A 6,040-nucleotide genomic window follows, 5' to 3' on the forward strand; every position below is an offset into this window, starting at 1 on the left:
TAGGTCACCATGACGAATCTGAGAAAAACCTTGTTACCACTCTAGAAGCTACAGTTATGACTCAAGCTTGATAAACTTTATCAAAACGTTTATACTGACAATATCTGGGTTGAATATGAGTTTGGTTCATGTGTCCATAAACTAGGTCTCAAGATCAAACAAATCTCAGGCAAAGTTTTTACCGATCTAGAGGTTACATTTGTGACTCAATCCTGATGAAACTTGGTCAGGATGTATATCTTGGTAATATTTTGTCCAAATAATAGGCCAGCAAATTTGGGTAACGTGCAACCAAAAACCAGGTCACAAAGACTAATCATGGCGCTTTTCAAGATATTGCTCAGACAGAACAGATAGTAAAAAGGCAGCCATTATTTGTGGCTATTAATTTGCTGTTTACAATAAGGTTATTCCATGTTCCTTGTATTGCTTTAATGCCTTTTACGTTACTGGGACTTGGTTATTAGCTCAATTTTTCTTAGCTTTATATTATTATATTTTGCTCATTATGTTATGTCAAATTTACGTCAGTTTTTTTGCATTTTAATCCGTTTATATACTCTTGTAGAAAAAATCTTAGAAAAAAAATGTTTTGCTATGTTTGTTTTTTAAAATAGCTTATTAGCAAATTGTTTATATTGAAACGTTTGAAAATATCACAATATTGCAACTTTCTAAACTGGGACTAAATTAAGATAAAAACTTATACTGTCACAAGTAGTGAAATATGTGTTATTATCCTAGCATGACATGGTTTTTACAGAAATGTAGTACATTTTTTTGACCATGTTACAGATATACTGTATATATGTTATAACTTTTGCTAAGAACTGTTTACTTGATCAGACCCTTTTATGAGAGATTTTTGATGAACAGTCAATTTTAGACGTTAAATTAAATTAAGATCTGTGTATAATTAATTTAAGTTTTCATCAATGCTTACATTACAAAACATTCCATTACAATTACTTATTTGATTATACTTTTATTACTGTTTTTTATAATTGTCCTTTGCAAGCTATAATCTTGTTTCTTCTCTTGTATTTAGACCAAGTTCTTATCTGGGTCAGGTGCGTTAACAAAAATAGGTCACCGTGACGAATCTGAGAAAAACCTTGTTACCACTCTAGAAGCTACAGTTATGACTCAAGCTTGATAAACTTTATAAAAACGTGTATACTGACAATATCTGGGTTGAATATGAGTTTGGTTCATGTGTCAAGATCAAACAAATCTCAGGCAAAGTTTTTACCGATCTAGAGGTCACATTTGTGACTCAATCCTGATGAAACTTGGTCAGGATGTATATCTTGGTAATATTTTGTCCAAATAATAGGCCAGCAAATTTGGGTAACGTGCAACCAAAAACCAGGTCACAAAGACTAATCATGGCGCTTTTCAAGATATTGCTCAGACAGAACAGATAGTAAAAAGGCAGCCATTATTTGTGGCTATTCATTTGCTGTATACATTAAGGTTATTCCATGTTCCTTGTAATGCTTAAATGCCTTACGTTACTGGGACTTGGTTATCGGCTCAATTTTTCTTAGCTTTATATTATTATATTTTGCTCATTATGTTATGTCAAATTTACGTCAGTTATTTTTGCATTTTAATCCGTTTATATACTCTTGTAGAAAAAATCTTAGAAAAAAGTGTACTCTATATACTCTTGAGGAAAAAATCGTAGAAAAAAATTGTTTTGCTATGTTTGTTTTTCAAAATAGCTTATTATCAAATTGTTTATATTGGAATGTATATACTCTTGTAGAAAGAAATCTTAGAAAAAAATCTTAGAAAAAAAATGTTTTGCTATGTTTGTTTTTCAAAATAGCTTATTATCAAATCGTTTATATTGAAATGTTTGAAAATATGGCAATATTGCAGCTTTCTAAACTGGAACTAAATTAAGATAAAAACTTATACTGTCACAGGTAGTGAAATATGTGTTATTATCCTAGCATGACATGGTTTTTACATGAAATGTAGTACATTTTTTTGACCATGTTACAGATATACTGTATATATGTTAAAACGTTTGCTAAGAACTGTTTACTTGATCAGACCCTTTTGTGAGAGATTTTTGATGAACAGTCAATTTTAGACGTTAAATTTAAATAAGATCTTCTGTGTATAATTAATTTAAGCTTTCATCAATGCTTACATTACAAAACATTCCATTACAGTTACTTATTTGATTATACTTTTATTACTGTTTTTTATAATTGTCCTTTGCAAGCTATAATCTTGTTTCTTCTCTTGTATTTTACAACAAAGAGCAGGCTTTAGATGAGAAAAAAAGACAACTAAACAGTTTTAGATACTTTGTACCAACAATTAATAAGATCTTCACTATTTTGGTTTCTTGCCAAAAATACACATTTATGGCGAATGAATACTTTACACTCATTTGGTATTTGTTTGCACTTGTTTTGCTTTCTATATAAATATGTTTGGAAAATACAAAGTTAGCGTGGAAAATAAAAGTGTTAAGAATGTTTATTTCTTAATTTATGTTTAAAAAAAGGTCAAAGGTCGGGTTTATAGTCTGCTATGATGTGTGAATCATCTGTTGGCTTTCACCTTAACCGCCTGATCACTGGGATATAAGTCGTCTGTTTACACTCGGCACAGTATGCAGCCAATGCACACTGGCCTAATTTCCTCACAGGAACATTTATACACCTGGTTTAGAGAGGAACAAGCGTGACATAAATTTTTTACTCAGACAAATCTATTGCTCCAAGCAGGACGTTCCCATCCATAGACCACCAAAACTTCAATGACTTATTTCAGCAGAAAACTGTTTATACTGTTGGTATATTGAAACAGGGTAAGTGAGATAAGCTTTTCTACTGTGTCTTAAAAAGCCTCTACCACGACAGTTAGCTCATGTTAGGTTTTAATTTAAAAAAAATGAAACAAATAAATAACAGTAACTTACATTTAATATCATAACTAGTAACTACAAACAACAAAGCTTTTATTTTATCTTGCATGGAAGCTCTACTCTTAAATGGACAGAAACATTGTATAGGGTAGGATATATTTCTTAAATAATGTCTCATGAATCTCGTAGGGTTTAATATAACTCAAGCTTCCATATTTTAAGTGTGTTTATTTTCATGCCCCCACCTAGTGGGCGAATTAAAAATTGCACTGATCTTTCCGTACACACTTAGGTGTGTCAAGAAGCTTATGTTTTTTACTCCTCTTTAACAACTTTACTTCGAAAATTGAATGATTTTACTGTGTATATTACCATCAAACAAGTATATTGCTGCTTCAGGTTTTAACTATTCTATATATCCTACAGTTTTGTATTCTTCTTGAACCACTGGGTAGATTCTCCTCGAGTTTTATAGTTGAATGACCTTCATGGAAAGAAGACTAAAAAAGGAATTTTTGCTTTAACAAGTTTTGACAGAATTATGGCCCTTTTTTCCACTAGAAATAAATATAGTACCAAATCTTTCATGAATGGTCTGATCTTTTTAAAACGTTTATAGTTGAATGAAATATGTATATGCTCATAAAGAGAGTAATTTTTGGCTAAGACTAGGACTGACTGTATTGTGGCCATTTGCCTTTTTTCGACTGTGGCTTTAAACATTTTGTATGTCTGTGTCTGAATTTGGGTTTTGTTGAAATCAGTGTTTGTTACTTATTTCTAGTTTGTTTATAAATTGTGCCCAGAATATTTCTTGAAAACTGTAAAAAGAATAAAATTGAAACCTAACAGGTTAAAAAGTTTCCCTGAGTGAATGTACTAAGGTGCTAAAGAGAAAATACTCTTGCTTCCATACCTTTCTTTTTTCTTTTTATGTAAATTTTATCTGTTGCATGCTTCCAAAACTAAAAAGGTTTCAATTTAAAACATCAGGTACATCAGGTTTCATTAGGGGATAGTGCCATTAACAAGAACCATTAATATTGCTGCCTTATTTTTTGAGTTACTGCGGTCAAAACTAAAATTATGTCTGTAGCTTCTCTTGAAAACTATAAGATGTACAACTTGTAACTTAATATGTACCTATATCTCAGTAAGGGGATACAATGTGCACAATAGTCATAACTATTGCTTCCATAATTTAAGATTTATTGCCCTTTGTTAATTTACATCATTTCAACTCTATCTGGGGCATACAAGGTATAAAATTAAAATTGCATAGATTGATAGATCAAATTGAAGGGAAGTGCAGTACACAGGAAACATAACTGATTTGGTAATTGCATATTTATTGCCCTTGTTAATTGTCATAATGATTTTTTGTCCAGGTCGTGTCTTTTGTATTACATTATTTATCAAGATGAAACTTCATCGATAGGAAGCTTTCATTGTTTGTAATGTTTGTAAACCAGTTCTTAAAACTGCACTCCCAAGGCCTTCTTACAAAGCGGGTATTTCAGGCCCAACAGTATATTAAACTCCTATAGTTTTAAAAAGTTTCAGTGGCTCTCATAATTAAAACAACAGTTACACAAGAAAGCTAGGTATGAAGCCCATGGGGTTTATTGTCCCCTACCGGTGAAACCGGAGGTGACTAGTTATGGTTTGCGCTCTGTGTGTCAGTCAGTCAGTCTGTCACACTTTTCTGGACCCTGCGATAACTTTAAAAGTTCTTCATATTTTTTCATGAAACTTGAAACATTGATAGATGGCAATATGGAGATTTTGCACGTCATTTCATTTTTTTCCTACGTCAAAAATTCTGGTTGCTATGGCAACAAATTAAAAAAATAATCTGACAATGGTGGAGTTTCACCGGTAGGGCCATATTGCTTGACAATAGCCTTGTTATCTCTGATATGTGGCAGGCGTTCTTCATGTCTGTCCAGGTCTGTCGGCAAAGGTTTGTACCAACGCTAAAGATGACTGATGTTGTCATGTGAGATACTTTTCGATTTTCTACTTGCCCTAGAGTTTAGTTGATGTTTTCTTCAAAGGCTTGTTATTTAATACTAAATAAGTTGCTCAATCGAAGCTAAAAAGATAAATTTGTAAAACTACGCATTTTCAGATCGAACATTTACAATCAGTTTTATATACATGTGTATACATTTTTGTCATACTCTGGATAATTACAACAATGTCCCCCACAGTTAATGGTCCTGTATAGTGTCATAGTAAATTCTTGCTCATTCTGTACTGAATACTGATAAAATACACTCAACAATATCAACTTTACACAAGTACTTTTAATCCAATTGTAACGTCTATACAACTATACTCATACTAAAGCACACTATTACCTGTATATTCATATAGTTAAATTTATTTTCAAACAGTCCATGTCCCTCAACCATTTTTTTACAATGAGAGAGCGTGTTTTGTGTTCAAATTTGCACAAAAAGTATGTTGGTTAGTGACATCTTTTAAATATACATGTAGTATTTGAATGTTTTATTGAGATATTTTGTGTTAATGATTTAGTTTCTTTTAACCTATTTATTTGAATAAGTTTCCAGTGTCATGCAAAAATGGTTCTAATGCCATATGTGACAAAATGCAACTATAAAGGTATGCAACATTTTGCAGTTTCATGAGCGGACAGGGTAGCTCCTGACCAGACTGTGTAAATGCGCAGGCTAGGCAGTAGCTCCTATTACCGCATTTGGCATAATACCTATTTTTGCATGACGCAGCTCAAGTAGTTTTAATTCTTTTGAATGTACTGTTAATATTTTTATACACCTTAGTCTCACTAAACGATGTGTTTTAAGAGCACCAACTAGAAGGCGGATTTCAGTTTGCTTTCTAACTAGTTTATATCAACAACATTTCAAAGCACGGATGCCTCAATTTAATATTTTAATTCATGTAAAAGGACAAGAAAACAGCGTGAACTGTCGCTTATTGTACATGAATCAGCTCTGAGATCCCTCTTTAAATGCATGCCAAAAATTATTTTATTGATCTACTCGCACAAAGACGTAATACGAATAACATTAATAACCAACCATTATTAAACCATGGATGGCATATATATATACAATTATGTCTGGAACTAGATGCAACTATAATAACAGAACCTCAAGA

General features: G+C 32.0%; 1 long non-coding RNA gene across 1 annotated transcript; it reads left to right on the top strand.

Annotated features, from left to right (window-relative positions):
- Window positions 1-198: 198 nt before the first annotated feature.
- Window positions 199-2,498, top strand: LOC127873310 (uncharacterized). Its single transcript, XR_008046103.1, has 2 exons — window positions 199-717; window positions 1,935-2,498. It is a non-coding gene; the product is annotated as an uncharacterized LOC127873310 (long non-coding RNA).
- Window positions 2,499-6,040: the final 3,542 nt, after the last annotated feature.

This window comes from Dreissena polymorpha, chromosome 3 (assembly GCF_020536995.1).
Source record: "Dreissena polymorpha isolate Duluth1 chromosome 3, UMN_Dpol_1.0, whole genome shotgun sequence".
NCBI classification, from domain to species: domain Eukaryota; kingdom Metazoa; phylum Mollusca; class Bivalvia; order Myida; family Dreissenidae; genus Dreissena; species Dreissena polymorpha.